Below are 21,987 nucleotides of genomic sequence, written 5' to 3'. Positions count from 1 at the left end.
CGGTAAGACACGAAAAGAGCGACAGGAGAGGTGTGTTCTTTTGTGAGGGATTCTAGCTCCCAGTTTCCCCGCATATTCCATGACACAACTCCAAATCATTCCAACAAATTCCACTCCATTTCTTACAACCAAATAATCCCTCCAAGTGTTATTTTTAAAATATTTTAGGCCCAAGAAGGAAATTTTCTGAACTCCCAACAGTTCCAGGAACTGCAGAACTACCGCCCTCCTCCAGGCCCTCCCCCTCCCCAGCCTGCCCCCAAGATGGCCAGGGCTGCCCTGCCCCCAGACACTGGCAGCCACCCTGGGGTCCTCCTCCGATAGACGCCGGGCACTCTGTTTAGGCCAAACTACTTGGAAGGGAAACAGTGTTAAAGTCAGAAGGACGCTACTCTCGACCACATGATGAGTCATAAATAAAGGGCTTACATTAATCACTTAAGCACTTATAAATTATTTCTTTTACTTGTCCCTTTTTTGGGGGGTGGGGGTAGCTGCTGCTCTGTCTTAGAAGACCCATGAAAACAAGGTTTCCAAAGGACAATCCTCAGACCCAAGGTGGAAATGTAGGGGTGTCTGAGACTCGACCCCTACGTTGGATCCCGGCAGGCATTACCAAGCTTCCTGCCGCCTGCGGAAGATGCGCATCCCGCATGGTGGTCTGCCCATGAGAAGAACAGAGAACGCGGTGGGAAGAGACCCGGGCCGAGTGCTCCATGGGTATGGACGTCACAGTGCCCGTGCAAAGACAGGCAAGCCACTTACCTCCCCAGCTGCCTCTCCTCCTGCCCACCTGAGCCATGGAAGGTAGGCCCCATGCGCAGCCGGGGATGTGCGCTGAACACCGGGAAGAGCAGGGGCCAAGGGCTCTCCAGGGGAAGGCGCCCGGTGCTTCAACTTCCCTGAAGGTCCTAATCAAGTTCTGGACACTAAATGAAACAAAGAGGCTCTAAAAAATAGTCACTGCGGAGGGTTTCAGTGGTGCACAGCCAACTCGCCCGCCCAAAGACAGATGATAGCCGGAGCGCGCACAGCCGGCAAGGCGGCCTCGGTTCCAGCTGAATCCCAGGTCAAAAGGTGGCTGAGGCATCGCCTTCCCAGAAGGAGTGAGTCACAGGAAAGTCTGAAGGGAGGCAAGGTGGCGGATTTGTTTTTCCTCGGGCTCAATGGCTCAGGCTTGGCTTAGCAATATGGAAAGGGTAATGGAGAGAATAAAAGAAGTAGCCATTCAGAAAGACTGGCACCCTCCAGTAGAGCAGGGACCAGGCCTGCGCAGAGGCAGTCAGGCAGCAGGACGTGACCAGCACAGGCTGGAGGGCGTGGCTGCTGAGCTGGACCCCGGCTGGGCCCATTAGGCCAGGCAAAAAGGCGCAGCCTAGGCTCAGGGGTTCTGCACGCAGAGTCCAGGTAGGTCTGGCCCTGGCAACTGCCAGTGGCTCTTGCTTCAGCCCCTGGTCTGTGAATCACCCCCTGATGAGGGTGCTGGGAAGTACCTGAAGTTTTCAGTGACAACTCAGCAGAAGGCAAAGGAGAGGTCCACAGGCCAAGTCCTCCTCTGTCCACCAACCGAGAATGATTTTTACATTTTCATACAGTGAAGGAAAAAATAAAAACAGCAGCACCTAAGTACGGAACTGAAATTTTGGTGTCTACGAATAAAGTTTTATTGGCATGAAGCCCCGCCCACCATTTACACACTGCCTCAGGCCACCCTTGTGTCACCTGCAGGTTAGGGAGAGCAGAGAGTGCAAGGCTGGAGAAGCTGGCTACCTGGCCCTTCCCTGAGCCAGCTAAGCCTCATCAGCTGTGTCTACTTTACCAATAAATATCCAGAGAGACACTGAAATCTTGTCACCCAGCGCTGCGCAGACCATAAAATTCAACCTTTTAAACTGTGCAGTTGAATGGTGCTTAATACGTTCAAGAGCTGTAAAACCATCCCCACGATCCAAGTGTAGAATAGTCTTACTACCAGAAGAGAGGGCCCCACGCATTAGCAGTGGCTCCCCACCTTCTCTCTTTCCCCTGTTCCCAGGAATCACCCATCTCAGTTCTATATCAGGGGATTTGTTAATTCTGGGTATTTCATATAAATGGAGTTGGATAATATGTGACCTCTTGCATCTGGTGTCCTTCAGCCCATTTCCAAGGTCCACCACATAGTTTAATGAGTCCTATCATTCCTTTTAGCGACTGAGTAATATTCCATTGTATTCATAAATCATACCTCATTTGTTCACCAACTGATGGCCACTGGATTGTTTCTACTTTGGCGCTATTATCAACAATTTCCCTATGAACATCTACTTCAAGATCTTGTGACATGATCTCATTTCTCTCAAGTATACACCAAGGAGAGCAATTGCTGGGTTATGTGGTACCTCTTTAATCTTCTAAGAAAGTGACGGACTGCAGTCCATAGCAACTGACCCATTTTACAGCCCACCACCAACGTACAAGGGCTCCAATTCCACATTTTCACACGTAGTGCTTTTAGATTACAGCCACCCCTGTGGGTGCCAAGTGGCCTTTCCCTGTGTTGATCTGCCCTTGCCAAGTGACTAATGGCGAACACCTCTTCACGTGTTCATTTGCTATTCACACATCTTCCAAGGAGAAATGCCTACACGGTACTTCCCCCCACCTTGGAACTGGGTTGTCTGTCTGCTCATTGTTGAGCTATAAAAAGTCCTGTATCTACATAGGCTATCAGACCCCTACCAGATTCGGGACATGCCAGTCTTCCCTCCCACCGGCTGTCACCTCACGGTCTTGACCTGTCCTTCGGAGCACAAAAGCTTTACAACTGTGATGAAGTCCAATTGGACCATTTACTCTTATCCAGCTGTGTTTGTGGTGTCCTACCTAAACACACTGCCTCACCCACAGCCAGGAAAAGCTTGTACCTCGGATTTCTTCTGGAGTTTTACACTGGAGTCTTTGATGCACTGATGGAGAGGAAGTGGCTAGCTGAACCGGCTTGGAACCCTTCCTGACGGTCACGAACATAAGGGTGTGACTCCAGACTCCCCGTCGTGTTCCGTCCACCTCTCTCTCTATCGCACTGTTTCCATGTTCGCTTTATAGTAACCCCTCCCTCCCTCCCTCCCTCCCTCCCTCCCTCCCTCCCTCCCTTCCCCCCTCCCCCCCCTCCCTTCCTTCCTTCCTTTTTCTTTCTTTACTTTTAATGGTGCTGAGGATGCAACCCACCACTGAGCCACAATCCCCGCCCCTATAGTAACTTTTCGAACCAAGGTGTTCGTCTTTCAACTTCCCTCTTTTCCAAATGTGTTTTGGCTAGTCGGAGTTCCCTGCGTTTCCAGATGACTCTTAGGATCAACGTGTCAATGGATGGGAAAAAAGAGACAGCTGGAGTTCTGACAGACTGCAACATGGAAACTGTCCACGGACGGGGAGGGTGCGGCCGTGGTGACCACATTGAGTCCCCCAGTCTATGAGCACAGGAGAGCGTCCCATTTATATCTTCTTCACTTCCTTTTGACAGTGTTTTCTGGTTTTCAGAACAGGTTTTATACTTTGTTTATGAAATGCATTCCCAGGTATTTCTGGTGCCATAGTACATGAAATTCCTCGAAATCTTTTTCATCAGCTGAAGTTTGAACTTGGAAATGTGGAGAGGCCATGGGCCAGTGTGCAGGAAGCACGGACCAATGCCTGCCAGAAAGGAAGGGAGACCTGCCTCTGGGCCTCAGGGTCACAAAGTGGAGACCCACGTCAGACCCAAAACTTCTCGCGGGTGGCTAAGGTCTGTCCTGCCCATCTTGTGGCCAGGCGGACACTCAGGAAACACCTGTGGAGCAAGCACAGTCCTGACACTAGCAGAAAATTATCTCACCTGTGTTTTTTAAGTCAGGCAATAAACATGATCTTAAATCTTCCCTTCTCCCAGCCCTGGGTGGGTTTTAACTGTGAATTGCGGGCGTTACTGGCTATAATGAGGCAAAACGTAATCATGCAAGAAGGTGAGTTTGGTGAGGACCCCCACCAGGGACAAGCTACGAAGTTCAGGAAAATGTGACTGAACTAGGAAGAGCATCAGGGCAAGCAGGAGCGGCAGCAGCTGCGCGTCCTGCCCGCACGCGGGTCCTCCCGACAGGCCAAACGAGAAGCACTGTGGAAGGTGCTGGAGGGGGAGGAGGGGGAGGGCGCATAAGCCAAGCTCCTCGGGGGAGGGAGGCCATGAGAGCCAAGGCCGAGGGCAGCACTGGGAACCCAGCCATCCCTTTCTGGTCAAGAACAGGGGTCACCCATTAAAGTCCCAAACTCAGGCCAAGTGTCTCATCGGCTTCCCGCGACACTCGCACCGTCTCCTGGTGATCTCCCTGCAGGGTGTGAAAGCCACGCGCGTGCAGCAGAAGTCACCGGGAATTCTGAGTGGCGACCCTTTCCCAGGCCCATGCCACCCTACAGTGATGCGAGCGGATGGACACCAGCAGCCCCTGGCCAGCCGGGTGACCCTGAGGCCTCTGGGCACGGAGACTCTCCTGGAGACGGGGCTGCTGAGGCGGGAGGCTCCACAGGCCAGGCACACTGACCGTGTTTTCCTCTCGGGGTTTCAAGCTACCATGGGTTATGAGGACAGGACCCATCTAGAGCTGGGGACCGTCTGTACCCTGCAGTGCACACCCTACAGCCGGGACCTATGCAGCTACCAGTTTAACTCCAAACAGCACTCGAAGCCGGGAAGGAAGCAAGTGTCCTTACCCCCTGTGGGCCAACAAGTTCAAGGGGCACGAAACCCACAACCAAAAGATCACAGATGTTTGGCCATTAAAGCCATACGGGGCACAAAGCCCGCGACTGCAGCGTTTCCTGCAGCCCCTGGGTCAGTGCTGGGCCTGTCACCGGGCTGCACGCACCTTGGAACAGGCCCCCAGGACAGTCACCCCTCTGGCCTCAGGGGCACGGCTCTGCCAGTTCTGCCTCTGCTCTCCTGAGCTTCCGGTTCTTGGGAATCAACTTCCACTGTGCACATAGTCACCCCTTCATAAAGTCACTGGTCCACTAACAGCTCCTCGCCTCCTCGTTCTTTAAGTGGGAAAAGAATGTGCGGGCACCTTCAGAAGAGCCCTCGATCAGGAAACCATTTCTTTTGAAAAGAACACAAGGAAGGCAGGGGAGTCGGCGGAGAGATTTGCTTTGATGAAGCGCATCTTGAGCCCTTCTCCCCGGGCTGGTCCATATTCTAAATCACTTCCTTGCTTTCGCATAGTAAATTTTCTGCTCCGCGTCTAGATAGGCTGGGGATCAGGTTACAGTGTGAAGGACGAAAGATAAAAACAATCTGCACACTTCCATCTGGCTCCCCAGAACAAAGTCGAGAGATGGGAAATGTGAGCAGGGAGCAAGCCACGCTCCCTGCACGACAGACTCGGGGAAATGTCACAGAAACAGATCCTGCAAGAGAATCCGAGACACTGGAATGCGTCATTCACCCAAATCTGCTCAGAGAGCATTAAGAAAATAAAAAAGCAGCCCAGGACAGGGAGACAGTGGTGCTTCTGTGGAAAGTGGATGGAAAGTTAAGAACGGGCCAATGTGCTCAGAAAGTGCACGCTAGAGACTGCTGCCATTATTGTCAAATGAGCCCTGGAGAGAGAGAGAGAGAGAGAGAGAGAGAGAGAGAGAGAGAGAGAGAGAGAGAGAGAGAAAGAAAAAGAGAAGAGAAGAGAAGAGAAGAAGGCTTTCAGGCCTGGAAGATCAACCCCGAAGGTTGAACTGTGGTCACCTCTCTCTGCCACATGGCACAGTGCCACCCCAAGGCAGATTTCGCCATATGAAAGAAACCAGCAGGTCCAACACAAACAAGGGCTTTCCAATATATAAAATGTAAGAAAAGCCAGGGTCTGTGCAGAAAACGTGAAACCAGTTTCTGTATCACAATCATGAGGTCGGAGCAGAAATGCGGCATTAAAATAATTTACAAAATGGCTCAACAATGAACATTTTCCTCCATGAAAAAACAACACCCTTAATGTCTTTCATATGGCACATAAATTTTACAGTACCTGCAGGAATATTTTCATTGGTTAAACCAACACCATGGGTCTTTTTTAGCTCTTAAACATATTACGGTTCTGGCCTTTTTATGGCATTTCTGTTGTTGTTTGCACCCAATGTAATAAGCTTTTGAGAACAAGAAACAAACCACAATAAAAAGAGGAAAGGGCGGCTCATGGTGCCGGGAAGGTTGGCCAGGGGAGAGGGGCAGGGCCTGCCCAAGCTCCTTTTAATAGCTGCTATCTCGATGCAATTAGTGTAAAATAATTGTCCACGCAGGCCAGAGCGAGGCAGGCAGGGCCTTGCATGCCTTCCCGAGAGCCTCGGCTCGCTGCAGCCGCCGGGTGAGGGCAGACGACTCTGTGCAGGCTCCTCCAGGACGGCCGTGTGCCACATCTGCACTTGATAAGCGGCGCAGAAGTGTGGCAGACGCAGGGGGAGCAAGCAGGCGGGCGGGCGAGAGGCCCGGGAAGGCTGGAGGCCGGCCTAAAAATAGCCAGGCGCTCCTCCCTCCGCAGTCGTAAAGCGGCTGCCTGTCCTATTATGGAGCGGCCCGGGCAGGCGCTTCCCGGCCACCGGGCTGCTGCGAGGCAGGAGCGCCCAGGCTGGAGTGCAGGGAGGCGGCCCCGCGCAGCCTCCAACTGCAGCCTCGGTACAGCTGGGCTGTGGTCCAAGTTCAGCTGGGCCCCCAGAGAAAGGCAACGCTTGTGTTTAGCCCGCACAATACTGACATAACATTAACAGATTTACATATGCAAAACTGTGAAGCAACAGGCAATCCCCCTCAATTGACCCAGAGCTTGTAGTGTCTGCCGAGTTATTCCCCGATCCGGCTCTGTAACCAAGTGGGCGGCATGCGAATACCATCTGGGTACCACTTATTGGAAACTGGCAGTCGCTCTGTAATAGGCAAGCTGGCAATAAGAGGGAAGGAATAAACTGCATCATTTAGTTAACATCCACTTGCTTTGCGGCTGTTAAAAACCCATGACTGAATAATAATTTGGTTATTTCTTTTGCCAGAAACTGCTGTCAGCCAAATTGTACTACGCATGCCACAAGTCGGGCTTGCAGAGTTTCCACTTGGAGAGGGACCACAGAGGATCGGGGTGAACTGGGCACCGGAATCTGGTCGTAGGCAGCGGGGCCTCCCGGTGCACGGAGCTTCTGAGTCCTCCCCAAGCCCCCGTCGCCCCAGATGTGGTCCACACCAACCCTGGTGGGCCGCCCAGCCTGGCAGCGGGGCCGAGCTGAATGTGCAGGAAAGCCCCGGTGTAGCTCAGATCCCAGGCAGAGTGACAAGTCCCAACTCCATGGCACTTGGCTGGCTGTGGGGCAGATGTGGCCGAGCAAGGCCTGTCCAGCAGTGGACTTCCCTAGCTTCTGCCTCAGAGCGAAGTGGGCGAGCTGACTAGAAACGGCGGGAACACTGGCCACTGGTGTCCCCTGGTGCTGTGCCCACGAGGAGCCAGCCTCTCCTGCTGTAGCTACTCAACTGCTTTCAAATGCCACTAACAAAGAAAGTCACAGAGACCTGAGACCACCACATAAAGGTCAAAGTCATCTTCAGTCAAACCCCCCTGTCTGAAGTGGTTCTCTTTTGAACATATTTATAAAAATATCAAAGTCTCCTATGTACGAGGTACTGCTTTTGTGTGTCTAGGTACACATGAATGTCTTACCCCACGCCTGCCTGGAGATACAGGTTACATTCCTGTTCTAGACCTTCTCGGAGAATCAGCGCTGAAAGATGCAGCGTGATCAAGCCTCACAGTTTTCAAAAGATACGTGATTCGACATATAAAAACACATAAAACCTTTTACAGAAGACATAAACATCATTTATAAGACTTTTTAATGTAACAACATTTTATTTCTCCTTTTAATAGTTAACATCTTTTTAAAACTGTGATAGCATTATCCAATTTTATCAATTTCAGCCCTCATTCCCCTAAAAGATGTATCAAAGGACGGTAAAGGAAAGAAAAAAAAAATTGAAAATTTAGAACAAAAAAAAAGAAAAGGCCAGAAAGAAGAGAAACTGTTAGCCTGAAAGTACTGCAGACAAGCAAATTGTGGCCAAGCACTGGGGCTGATGGGAAAATAGACATTTCCAAACTCCAGCCCTTGAGCTCTAGGAGAAGACGCTGGACAATCTTTCAAAGCCCCCAACACCACAGCCACTCCGTTTTATTAGTGCGCTGGTTTCCCCAAACAACACACTGGCTGTTGGTACATTAAAACAGACAAAACATGATCACAGTGGGGGGCAGACCAAACTGCTCCCCATTTTACAATACGAACCACCTAGCTGAAAGGTGCCACCCGGTTAGGCAGACTCAGTAACAGTTATTTTCCAGGAAACAACAGTAGTCAGGAATGATAATCATTTTTTTTTCCCCAGATTCAGCTTACGATTATAATCTTACTTTGCTCTAAACAGCTTACAAGGCAAAGAGGAGACAAAGTCAATTCTATATCTGGAGATACCGAGGCTGTTAGGACTGTAAAGCAATAAACTGAATTTGCTTCTTGGAAGGATGCGAAAGAAAACGATACTTCCAGGTTGCCAGACTTATAATCAGTTGGTTAAAAGGAAGCAACTTGCTGCTGTATTTGCACACGTGCACGCAACCCCCCAAAATCCATGCTGCCCAGGAAATAGTCTGGTCTGAGGGACAGGGGAGCTGGGTTCCCCACACTCTGCCACTTCCCGGCCAAGTGACCTTGGGCCAGTCACAATTTCCCAGGGATGCATTTGCTCTCCTTTTGGATAGAATAATATCTAACAAGGCAGGGCGCAAACTCCCCCAATCTAAGCAGATGAATGCTCCAACAGCTCTTTATTGCACCTTTATCATTACAGAAAGTGAATGCATCCCACAACAACAAATCAATCCGAGTTACAAAATTATTCTCATTTTAGTTTGAAAATCACACTTAGGGTAAATACTGTTGTAGGTTTTGTTTTTAAAGGAAAAAAAAAAAAAAAAAAAAAACATATGTTAAGGGGCTGGGGTTGCAGCTCAGTGGCAGAACCCGAGGCACTGGGTTCGATCCTCAGCACCGCATAAAAATAAGCAAGCAGACAAGAGGTATTGTGTCCATCTACAACTAGTTTTAAAAAACAAAAACAAATCCATGTTAAAGGACTGGATTCATTTGTGCAAATATTTACCTTCAGAACATTATATGTTCTTCAGCATTTGTTTAAGACCCAAAAAGTGTTCAGTACCTGCAAGAGTTCTATTTAAGACACAATTCCTTAGTAAATGACTATAGTATAAAACTAACCCATAAACTCTAGTTGGGCCACTGGTAGGAAGCAAGCAATGAAGGTCCAAAGAGTCTACCGCCCAAGGAGGGTGGGTCGCCCCAGATCTGGGGAAACCCTGCATCCCCAGCTGATGCGCACTTACCCACGGCCACCTGTTTAGGGCCACCACCCTCTTCCCGTTGTCTTCCTGAGCTTCATTCATCCTAAACGCGTCCACCAGTGAACCATGGCATGGTTTTCCCTAAATTGCTTTAAATGTTGCGTACATCCTGGCAAAAGTCCAGAATTCCGGGCCTCATCCGCACTTCCAGTTAATCTTCATCGACCGCATTGTTTCGGAGGTGGAGAGGGCCAGCCCAGGATGTCCCAGGAGGGCCTGGATCTGCCCTCCACCACTCAGCACAGCACCTTGCAAACACCTTCACGCCATTCCAGTCACAAGCCAGCTGGCTGGGGAGAGCCGTCCGGTGGCCAGGAAAGAGAGCGAAGGTAACCCAGCCCACAAGAGGCAGGAATCCCCAGGCCAACCTCATCGGCAGCCAAGACTGGGGCTGACATCAGCCAACTGCACCCGGCTGATCCGCACAGAGGAAGAGCTGCTCATTAACGGAGCTTAGAGAGGCGAGACCTGCAGACCTCAAGGGCTATTTTCAGGTCCTTGACTGCACAAATTTTGTGATCGAGTTACAAATTCCATGTGGTTTGTCATAAGGTCCCTTTAAGAAACTTGTGATGGGACAGCTGGGGCTTTGGCCACACCTCTCTCTCTCTCTCTCTCTCTCTCTCTCTCACACACACACACACACACACACACACACACACACACCGGTTGTAAGATGCGGGGTTACATGCAGCATAATCCAAGTCAACACAGGCCTGGGCACAAGGTCCCCACCCCCTGGTGCTGGGTGTCCCATCTGCAGGGTGCACCAAAGCCCATGTCCTCGCCTGCAGACAGCTCGCCCTCCAAAGCCGCTCCCTGCTCTTCTCCAAGAGCCTCCTGGACAGCCAGGGGCCGCAATCCCTTGCTACGAAGACAAAACTAACTGTGAAGCCCAGGGATAAATATGCAGAGCTGAATTCCAACACAGCGGTCACTGCCATCGGTTTTAAGAAATAAAACTTTGACCAAATACAAAAAGGTTCAAGGCAAATTCAATGTATCTGAACCTGACACAAACTAAAAATCGCAGGTTTCTAAAATAAGGAGGAGCTGGCGACACTCTGCTCTGGGGAGGTCCGGGTGCCTGGCCTGCCTGCTTCCTCCTGCCACTGCCCAGGAGCTGGCTCCACACGCCCAAAAGTGACCAGAGCAGCACCCAACTGCAGGACCGCGGTGCATGGCAGTGCCAGGAAGCAGCTGCAGGACACTGAAGGACACTCTCCTCTGAGGAAGGGCGCTTTGGCAGGTAGACCGATTTCAGGCCTGCCCCAGGTGCAGGGGCGGCCCCCATGTCTCCCGGGGTTCCAGTTCAGCACCTTTCACACGACTCTGGGTGCCACCCAGGAACGGAGGGGCTGGAGTCAGGCCAGGGCCAGCGGGAGTCACAGAGAAGGGGCAACAAGCCTCCGTCCTTTCTGCCACGTGGAAAGCCTGTTCTGGGGGAAAGCCGCAATGGACGCTGAGTGGAGTCACGGCGACTAATCCGCAGATCTTTTCTGACACGATTACCTGACACCCTCTGCCAGCGGACACCTGGCTGGCTGCTTATCAGCAGTGACCCTGGAGGCAGAGGGGGCAGGACAGCCCGCTGGAGGGCAGCCCGGGACTGAGGTCTACTGGGTGGAAGGAAGGATCGCAGGCTCGTCCTCAGAGCACAGGAGGCCTCTCGACCACGCTGGCTGCCTGTCCCAGGGGAGGGGCCAGGACAAACGGCCACTTTCGTCAGAGGCCGAAGGGCGGCTAGGGAAGCAGGGAACAGGGGGAGAGGTGAGGCACCGCGCGGTCCCTCCCCGGGGCCTCATCCTCTGGAGGAGAGGCCAACCCCAGCGAGGAGGGCGTGCCCAGGTGTGATCACACACGTGTAAACGGGGTGACCTGCGGGTCACTGTGATCCAACCTGCGGATCACAACACCAGCCCTGGGAAGCGAGGGACTCGGGAGTGCAGGACTCCAGCTGTCCTGCAGAACTAAGCACCCGCACGCACGCAGCCGAGCTGCCCCCTCGGGACGGTCGCTTCCCCAGCAGCAGCACCGCAGGCCAACACCCCGCTCTCCTCTATCCTCTCCTTCCTCTATATTCCTGGCCCCTCAAACTAGACCTGGCCTCGCGTGCACAGAAGTGAGGCACGGCTGGACTAAAGGCAGAGCAAGCGCCAATGACAACCCCCACGCCCCACGCGGGCTGGCTTCATACAGGGTGCTCAGCGTGCTGCTGAATCGCATCTCCTCGCTGAGCCAATTAGGGGCCAGAGGAGGCATGGGAGGAAGGCCAAGCGGTCCAGGTGACCTCTCCAGGTCACACGGAGGGAAGGGACAAGTCAACCAGTGTATACAGTCGACCTGTGTCCTCGTGTTCCGCACATCCAGAGGACTGAACCGACCTGGGAATGGAAACACTCTTTTAAAGCAGCTGTACTTAACATGTACAGACTGGTTTTGCTCTTTATTCCCTAAATAAGACAGTATCACAAGTATCTACGGAGCATTTAGATTGTCCCAGGTATTAAAATTATTCTAGAGCCTGGTGCAGTGGCACACACCTTGTACTCCCAGCGACTCAGGAGGCTGAGGCAGGAGGATTGAGGATTTAAAGCCAGTCTCAGCAACTTAGGGAGGCCCTAAGCAACTCAGGGAGGCCCTATCGCTAAATAAAATATTTTACAAAAAAAAAAGACTCAGTGGTTAGACACCCCTAGGTTCAATCCCAGATACCAAAAAATAAAGTATTCTAGAAACGACTGACAGTGAGAGGGAGGGTGCATGCGGGTCATGCGAAGACGCAATCATTTCAAACGAGACTCAAGCACTGCGGGGTTTGGAATGCAAGGGGTCCTGGGAGCAACTGTCCCCAGATATGGAAGGACAGATATGTACTGTCTCTAAGATGCATTAACCAAAGCAGTTAATTTTTGACTCAGGAGTTGCTCAGGGTCCTCAAGTCAGTTATACATTGGATTTTCGAGGTTAATTTTAACTTCCTGAGATCTGTTCGCCAGCTTCACGGATGATCCCACTCACTCCCAGCAGACACCACCTGGCCTAAGAGGGAGGAGGCCACCCATCTCTCCTCCCCACCAGGGGTTTCCTCGTGGTGACAACGCAGTTGCTGGGGTTCCCCCTCCTCATTCTGATCCGAGTGCAAACAAATGCATTTTCCAGCAACGTACATCTTAATAATTTGTCTCTCAAATATTTTATTTCACAGGTTAGATATAAGGATGGAAATGAAATCATGTCTCAATTTCTGACTCTTAACTTGCAACCTTCAGAGGCGCTGAGAATTGGCGAAAGCCATTGACAGAGGAAGAAATGGTGAATGACATTCAAGAATACTCCAGTTCTGGAAGTCGCTCAAGGAAAAAAAAATGCTCTCCGGTAAACTTCTAATTTTTTTTTATGCCTTTTTATATTTAGAACATGCCTTCCTAAAATTTGAAGCTAAGCATGTATTGCGAAGACTTTTTTCACAGACAACTTTTATTTTAAACCCGTAAGTACTGAAGTAATGTAAGTTCATTGCATTAAAGTACTGCAAACAGTACCACATACACAAATCAAAGCAAGAGGTGCCCGGCCCTCCCCCCGGGCCCTCAGACAGCCAGTGACCAGAAGTGGCCTCCACGGGAGCGGGGGGCCTCGGCTCCAACCCCCGCTGTCCCTGCACAGCGATCACAAATCACTCGGCGAAGCAGGTTCACAACACAAACCCCTGAACAAGACTGTCCTCGAATGTCACCAACTCCACCAGCAGCTGCGTGACCCAGGGGTGACAATTTACCTAACTCACTGTGCCTCAGTTTCCACATCTGGAAACAGCGATGACAGCAGAACCTATCTCATGTGTCAGTGCAAGGATGAAATAAGTCACCCGAGCTAGTATTTACACAACAGTCAACGCCTGCAGGCAAGGTTCCATCTAGGTGTCTGCTGCATACTTCATATTCAGGGAAGAAAAAAGGCAAAGGCAAAGACACACAGGCCTAAGAGTGCACATAGGACCTTAATCTGTAGAAGAAAGAAAACTAACAGAAGAGAAGAAACCAGAAACCAGATTACAAAATCTGTAAACCCTGAAGTGAACCAAGACTGCATTTTACACAATGTCCCTTATTTGCACCTGGTTCAAACCCTAATGATCAGTCCCAGAGACCAGCTCAAGTTCCCAGGGACCAGGTAAAGAAGAACACATTTTTCTAGCTCTCTGTACCGACCATATTTGTGTCTCGCTCTGCATGTTACTGGGGTTGAAAAGGCAGGATTGCTGTGCAGCAGCAGCTCCCAGGCCCCTCTGAACACAAGGCGCTGTCTCTCTGCCACTTCCCACCAGGCTTGGTGAAGCCGCCATATTGGCTGTGGCCTCTCAGGCTCTGGAGCTGAATTCTTCTCAAGTGGCAAATTATGGAACTAGAGACACAAAATGTCATGCCCACTTCAAACACATTACCAACAAACATTGGGGGGGAAAAACCTGTTTCCTCTAATATTTATGTACTTCAGAGAGAGATTCTGAGGAGAGAAATACCTGGAATGGATAGCTTGAGTGCCGCATCGGGCCTGCGTGTTCCAGCTTCAACTCTCAGAGGAGTAAATATAATTTTTCCAAAGGCAACGACTCCTGCAGCATGAAACTATCAAGGCTCCATCCACAAACGCATTCTATAAAATGTCAAGACATTTGTAAGAGCAAAGTGTGCTATAAAACAAAATGACATAAATTACAGGATGTTTCTATTTGTTGATTCCTAACACAACCACATATAACTATCTTTCCCCCAAAACACTCCTGGGATTACTCAAATACAAAGGTAGGGCAGGGAAAATTATTTTGCTCTCTGTTGAGTGGAGTGTCCCTGGTTAAATGGAAACCTTAACAGTATATCAAAAAAGACAGGAATAAGTGTGGCAGTGGCCTGGATGGGCAGACGAGGGTCACAGCCACAGCCCACGCTCACCTCCAGGTTCCAAGTCGAGGCATACATTTCTGGCACACAAAACAAACGTTCGACCCTTAATGATTTAAATGGAATTTTGCACTTCCATTCAAAACCCAATTGTAATTGTGTCAAGAGAAAAATAAAAAGAGAGAAGAAATCACTGCTGTAAACTGGGGCAAGCAATACACTGTAATTCAGCAAAACCACCCCTGACATTAAACCTTTGAATCTTTTGACCTCTATAGCCATGACTACTTCTAGGACAACTCAGAATTCAAAGGACAGAAAATCTTATTAAAACAAATCCCCCCTTTTCCATGTTAACCTCATCAAATGCACCTATCAGCTCTAAACAATTCCCTCCAGGAAGTATTTAAATTCTCAACATTTATGCCTTTATTTTATTTTAGGTTTCTGCAACAAATATTCCACCATATATACAGCGCACACTTTACTAAATGCCTATCTGTGTGTGAAGAAACCATGGAGATACAGATATAAATAAAGGACTACCCTTGAGAAAATCAAATCTGTGCAAAAAAGAACTCTGTACAGCACTACTTACTACTGAACACACTATTCAGTAGAACAACCAATGCAATAAGGCAGGAAAAAGAAATACAGAAAGAGGAGTAATATTGGTATTTATGAAATGTCAAACTTCTTCAGGTTGTTTTAATACAATAAAAATATACATCCAAACAAGAGCTCAAGAAGATGATCAAATTTAAAATATACAAAAAGAGGGCTGGGTTGTGGCTCCATGGTACATTTGCCTAACACAGGTGAGGTTCTGGGTTTGATCTTTAGCACCACATATAAATAAATAAATAAAGGAACCATGTCCATCTACAACTAAAAATATTAAAATGTATACATACACAAAAATACAGGGCTGTCTATATACAAGAGTAGGAAAATATTAATGGGACATTCTTTCTAAGCACAGCTACAAACCCAGAAAATTTTCATAAGAAACAAAACTGAGTGACTGAATAAAAAGATAATCACACTATTTTCCTCAATAAGGAGATGTAAGATGGAAATATACCAATTCTTCTGTCATAATTAGCTACTTCAAATCCAATCAAAATGGAAACAGAATTAGCAGGCTGAGGATATAGCTAAGTGGCAGAGTGTTTGTCTGGCACGTGGGAGGCCCTGGGTTCAATCCCCAGTACTGGGGGAGGGAGAAAAAGAGTTATTTTTAATAAAAATTCAAAAGGTGGTTTAGAAAAACTTAGCAACAATAAAAGCAAACAAAGCTTTAAGGATAATAAGAATTATCCTAATTTAGAGTCTTTGGAAATTGGTTATTTTAACAATAACAATAACATAAGCAGGATACCCTTCCTAGTACCCACTCCTATCTTTATCAGTTTCTTGGCTATAACTAACCCTTTTACCGTATTACCAATAGGTTTCTGGAAAAATGTTACTTGTACTATTTTTCTTATTTTCATAAAGCTGCCTGTAGTATTCCTGAAAGTTGTATTTTATGACTGATAAATACCAAATTCTGACACCTTCCAATGTCAATATCTCTGGCCCATCAGAAAAGTCTCTGCACAGATGGTCATGTGTGCCAGCCACAGCAATTCCCCCAAATCAAAGACCCTCTCGATTTTCCTGCTTCATGTTGAAATGTGTTGATGGATAAATAAAGGTATAAGTGTACTGAGCCCACTGATTTTGCAGGTCATTTTTTTAAACTCCATTTTGGGTTTCATTGACAAACTTTCATTGACAAACTTTTTATAAGACAAAAGTACATTGAATAAATTAATTTGCTTCCTAGTTTCTTAAAGTGTTTGGCCAAATTTAGGTGCTGCCAAGTTGCAGGCAGTATTAATTTCATTTCACTTCTGTATAGAATTCACATTATCTCATTTAATATAGGCACTCCAGGATGAGCTATTTCCCCGAGAATGAGGTATTTCTAAGCAGTTATATAATTTCAGAAGTACGGCTTACTTTTTGAGCTTGTATTAGGTAACTTTGAGTTCTTCCCTTTCCTTTGCAGAAAGGAAAATGATAACATGTCCTGTTTGCAATCTTTTGTTCTAACAATTGTAATCTGCTAAAAGTTTCTAAAGAAGCTGTGTTTGAATGTAATACATTCTTCGAGTTATTAAAATTTCTAATACATTTCAAAAAAATGGCAACCAAATTGAGAGTATTCGCTTACCAAAGTTTAATACCATCACAGAACATTTACACAGATTTACAAAATACTTCTTCAAAATCTCAAATCTTTCCATAATCCCTCTGGTGGTCAGTGTTTGTGAATATTCAGTATCGGTCTTGACATAAAAACCTTGCATCTGGTTTTCTGAGCACAGATAATAATATTTGTAATGAGGTAGTGAGGCACAGCACCTAACGGAGGGAGGTGTACTGTAGTTTACAAAGAATTACAAAATATGGGGTCACTACTCTCACTTCCAACAACATTTTACTTTATGTGTCTCTTAATCCGGTAAAATGGGTTTTCCGCAACATGCTCTCCAAAAAAATCCAAACTCATTTCATCATCACGGGAACAAATGACTTCACCTTCCATGTTCCTTTTAAGCCTGATTCACGATCCTCATCACCATGTTAGATATTTCATCTTCAAAAGAATGAAATTCCATGAGCTTTAATTTGATGTCATGACTTGGATGGGAAAAAATATATATATTATCACTGAAATGACCTTGAATGAGATTTTATTTGAAGTGTCCAAGGACATGGATGTGAAGCTGGCATCGCTCACGGTTTATTAAAAAAAAAAAAAAAAAAAAAAAAAAAACTCACATAAAGAGCACCACACCCCCCAAGTCATGGCTCCCTCTTGGGATGTGTCTAAGAAACCTCGGAAGGCAGCAGGAATCCAGAAAACACGCCGTGGATCTAAATGAAGAGCCATGCTTCACAGAAGAGAACAGAAACGCAGGCTCAGCCCCGGCATGGGGTCCGGTCTTATTAAAAAGTTAGTCCTCACTTTGAAAATGATGTGGTACCTCTTCAGCCGGTGGTTTCCTGATTTCTAAACGCTCAGTGGCTTCACGGTGACCCCCCACGGTGGACAGCAGCCAATCAAACGCACTTTATGAAAGTTAACGTCTGGGGGACCCTCCTGGAGCCCAGGAGGGAATCGGGGACACTTTTAAAGTTCATCACCACCAAAGGCGTTTATTACAGAACATATGCTTCTGGGGCTGGGGTGGTGGCTCAGGGGCACAGCGCTTGACTAGCATGTGTGAGGCACGGGGTTCAATTGTCAGCACTGCATATAAATAAATAAAATAAAGATCCATTGACAACTAAAAAAATACTTTAAAAAACTATATGCTTCTAAAACTTGAGCACACAACAAAAATTAATATTTCCAAGTTGATGGCACTCGACACAGAAAACCTGAAAACCGACTCCAACAGCTCAGGCTGCATCTTACAACAGAACCAATCCGCCTCCGCTCTTCCCTGTTTACACTAAGAACTTTAAGACACGGGTTCGAGACAGTGTGCCCAGAACGGGTCAAGAGGGACAGGGGGGCTACTGGCCAGCGCTCCAAGACCACAGCGCACACGTCTCACCACGCGGGCGGAGAAGTGGCATATGCAGTTCAAGTCTGCGACTAGGAACGCCTGGGTACAAAGGAAAACAATCTGGACCCACGTGGAACCAGGTGGGATTCTTGAGCAACAGGCAGACAAGCAGAATTGCCCCAGAAAAACTCACAGGTGACTCCTTTATGGCTTTCCCTCACTTACTGCCCACCGCATCCTGAAGGGCACAGAAGCTTCGAACTCAGCACGCAGCGTGTTCAAGGCCATGAGGCTTCGACCAGAGAATCCCAACAGCAGAACACGCACAGCTACCGCTCAATATTGCTTGTCTGTGAAGCTGAACAGGAAAGGCAGAGAAGAGCCTCGTGTGACACCTCAAGTCCCAGCAAGACCCAGGAGGCTGAGGCAGAAGGATGGCAAGAGTAAGGCCAGCCTCCGCAGCTTCGCGAGTTTCTGTCTCAAAGTAAGAAACAGAAAGGGCTGGGATGTCCCCAGTTGGGGAGTACTTACCCAGCACGCCCAGGACTCTGGGCTGGATCCCCAGGGCCAGGAAAAGAAAGCACCCGTGAGCCTGTTATAGATTAAAATTCAGTCTACACTACAGCATCTAAAATTAATAATGCAAGAACATTGATCACAACGTAAATCTGGAACCACAACTTACTTAACAATTCAAACCTTTGCCTCACACCATACAGCGAAATGAAACTAAGAGAGCTGCAAGTTAAACACTTAAAAAGAAAAAAAAGAGAGAGAGAGAGAGAGAGAGAGAGAAAAATAAAAGGAGAGAAGAAAGAAAAGGAAAATAACCATAAAACAATTACTAAAATATTATGCATTGGGTAGAAAAATAGGTCCTAGAGAATGTGACAAGGTATAAATGAAAAGATCATAAAAATGGATATGATTATCCCAAAAGACACTTTATACACAGTATTTAAAAATTTTAGAAAATATGAGGGTCTAGGGCTGGGATGTAGCTCAGTTGGTCAAGTGCTGGCCTCACGAGGCCCTAGGTTCAATTCCCCAGCACCACAAAAAAAAAAAGAAAAGAAAGAAAAAGAAAATATAAGAGTCTAGAATGTAAAAAGATCTCCTAAGTCTGTAATACTATAAGCTCCCCATTTTAAAACTCTGCAGTTGATACGAATAGGTAAGTCACAGAAGTCCGACCACGATGCAGCGGGTAAGGAGTGATTCCATCGGCTGTGCATGAGCTGCGTGTTCCCAGGATTCTAACCATGTGTCACCTAGAAAACGGTCAGAGGGGGAAAGGGGAAGGGCCAGCTTGCTCCACGTTTGCCACAAAAAGAAACTTTTACGGGAAGGCCCAGGGAACCAGCCAACAGAAGGCTCAGCTTCTTCCCACCTCGCAGATCCATTTACAGAATTTATCCTAAGCAAGCAAATGGACGCACCTGAATGTGCACCCAAGCGTTACTATGTCGGCCAAAGATGGAAATGCTGCAAACAGCCAGCCAAAACACCAAAACACCAGTTAAGTAAATGCCGATAAGTAACCTGAGTGCAACCATGGCACTCTTCAAAACTCGTGCTCACAGAGACTGCTTGATGATACAAAAAACGTTCACGGCGTAAAATCAAAGGGAAAAGATTCAGGAAACCCAACTGTTTAATATCACTCACAAGCATTTGCTCACTAGAACAGATTCCGAAAATTAGATTTACACAGGCAAAAATGGTGATCACTGTTTCCTTAAGGATGGGGGATAAATGAAATCTTAGAGAAACATGATTTCTAAAAGTTGGGCAAATTGCAAGTTACCTTTCTGAACAAATAACTGGGAAATGACTAGCTTATTGTCTGAACCAGAGAAGGAGAATAGGGGACTTAGTAAGGTGTATGCTTTCAGGGAAATATATTTTATCAAATGTCCACGTGCCTCTAGATTATCTTCCACACCTCAAATGATCAATTTAAAATTCTCCCCAAAAGGTATCTACCTGCCCATCAAAAGAAATAAAAGTCCTCTGTGTCCCCAGACTACGTGCCTGGCACAAATTCCCTGATCACCATGAGAAAGGGCCTTCAAAACTCAGTCTCCTCAGGGACCTAAACTGAGCCAGCAACTGTGGCAAACAAGAAATACCGCTGGGAGCTTCTGTGTGGGGAGGTGGCCAGGCTGGGTGGCCATGGTCAAGGGCCCACCTTGCCCCCACTGAGGCAGAGGAGAGGGAGCAGGGTCCTGGGTTCAACGTGGCTTCTGACTCCCATTCCTCAAGATCCGTGTTCTGTACTTGTGCACGGAAGGCAGGCGAGGACAAAGACACCCACCAGCATATAGGACGCTGGGAAGGGGCTTTGGGGAGGTGGGCCCCAGCCCAGTACCATCCCCATGCCCACTATGTCTTCTAGGAAACCTGCACTTAAGGCCACATGGGCCTGGCCTCCTCCGAGGGCCTCAGGAATGGCCCTGGCCTCCCAGGTCCTTCCCAGATGTGGGTCTTGCCAACTGGACTCCACCGGCCATTCCCATCATGCTCCTGTGAGTCCCTGCAGGAAGGTCCTTACACCTTCCGTGCCCAGGAAAGAACCTGGCTCACAGAACCACACGTGATCACTGAAGCAAATCATTAAATCCTCCCCAGCTCAATTTCCTACCTGCAAAAAGAAGATGTGCAATCATGAAGACATTTAACAAAAAGACAAGAACAGTGGATGCAGAGAAACTGGAACCCTCATGTACTGCTAGTGACAACATAAAACAGCCCAGCTGCTTTGGAAAGCCATCTGGCAAATCTGCAAAAGGTTGCAATTCTACTTCTAGGTATACACCCATGAGTACTGAAAACATACTTCAGAGAAACCTGTATAGGAATGTTCACAATAACCTAAATTACAAAAGCCAAAAGTGGAAATAGAGCCAAGCATCCATCAACAAATGGATGGAGAAGCAAATTGTGGTATATCTACACAGTGGAATATCACTAGGCCATCAAAAGGATGGCATGATGATTCATGCAACCTGTGGCTGAACGCTGAAAACATTAGGCTGACAGAATCCAAAGGCTGTATGTTGTACAATTCCACTCATATGAAATGTCCAGAACAGGCACATTTACAGACAAAATGGTAAGTGCCGAGGGGGTAGGAGGAAACGGGAGAATAGCTGTTAAGTTGTATTTGAGTATACATGTGTATGTAATGAATATAATCTAAATCAATTGTGTGTGAATACACTAAAAACTACTGAATTGTACACTTTTAAGCTAGTGAGTTTACACATATGAGTTTTATCTCAATAAAGATGTTACAAAAATTAATAAACACAGCATTCAAACCAGATGGTGACCAAGGTCCCCTGCCACTGAGGCCTGGTGTGATTCTCCACGGTACTTCAGGCAGGGGAGGATAAACTCAGCCACATGACTCTGGGAAAACCCATCCCCTCTGTGCCTCAGTCTCCTCACCTACAAATGAAGAGGACATTGTGTCTGCCTCCCAAGTTACCGGATAGACGGAAGGAGCCGGACACATCAGCTACTGCCACTGTCCCTGCAGCTGCAAAGCTGCAGACTGGGCCTCGCCGGCCCCCTCACCTGCAGTCAACTGCATTCCAAAAACATGAGATGGATATTTTGAAAGAAAGAGAGAGGGGGGGACAAGCACATTCACATAATTTCACTGCGTTGCTATGAACTGTTCTACTACTGGCTATGGCTGACCTCTGACTTGCCTAGCTTATGAACTAAGCTTCATCTTAGGGGAGCATGAACAGGGGAGCCACGAAGCATGCAGGGCTTGGCCCTCCCCGGGGCTCAGGCACCCGTGGGGAATCTTGGAACGTGGCCCCCAGGGCTCCGCGGACTGCTGTCTGCCACCCCAGACAATCTGCACTCCAAGTTCCACCCGGGCAGAGCGTCACCGGCATGATCTCTGAGCAGCGTTCTCGTTGCCTATCCCGCTGATTTAGGAAGTGGCAAAGCTGCCTTTCCTCTTTGGTTTCTTTTTTTCCCAGGGAATGAGAAATTTAAAATAAATGCAAATGAGTTATGGCAAGTAGCAAGGAAACGCTT

General features: G+C 47.9%; 1 protein-coding gene across 11 annotated transcripts in view; it reads right to left on the bottom strand.

The window, feature by feature from the left end:
- Window positions 1-21,987, bottom strand: part of FOXP1 (forkhead box P1) — a 515,936-nt gene that overhangs the window by 475,381 nt on the left and 18,568 nt on the right. The window contains exon 1 of one of the 11 annotated variants that reach the window (XM_079122635.1): window positions 10,971-11,248. The exons of 9 other annotated variants lie outside the window; for them this stretch is intronic. The gene's annotated coding sequence lies outside the window, so the exon portion shown is untranslated. Of the gene's footprint in view, window positions 1-765; window positions 1,585-10,970; window positions 11,249-21,987 lie in introns of those variants that run through there. One more of the 11 variants, XM_079122636.1, reaches the window with a different exon arrangement.

Source organism: Sciurus vulgaris, assembly GCF_902686455.1.
Source record: "Sciurus vulgaris genome assembly, chromosome: 19".
Lineage (NCBI taxonomy): Eukaryota > Metazoa > Chordata > Mammalia > Rodentia > Sciuridae > Sciurus > Sciurus vulgaris.
Note: the sequence above shows the minus strand (reverse complement) of the source record. Positions and strands in the feature narration are given on the sequence as shown.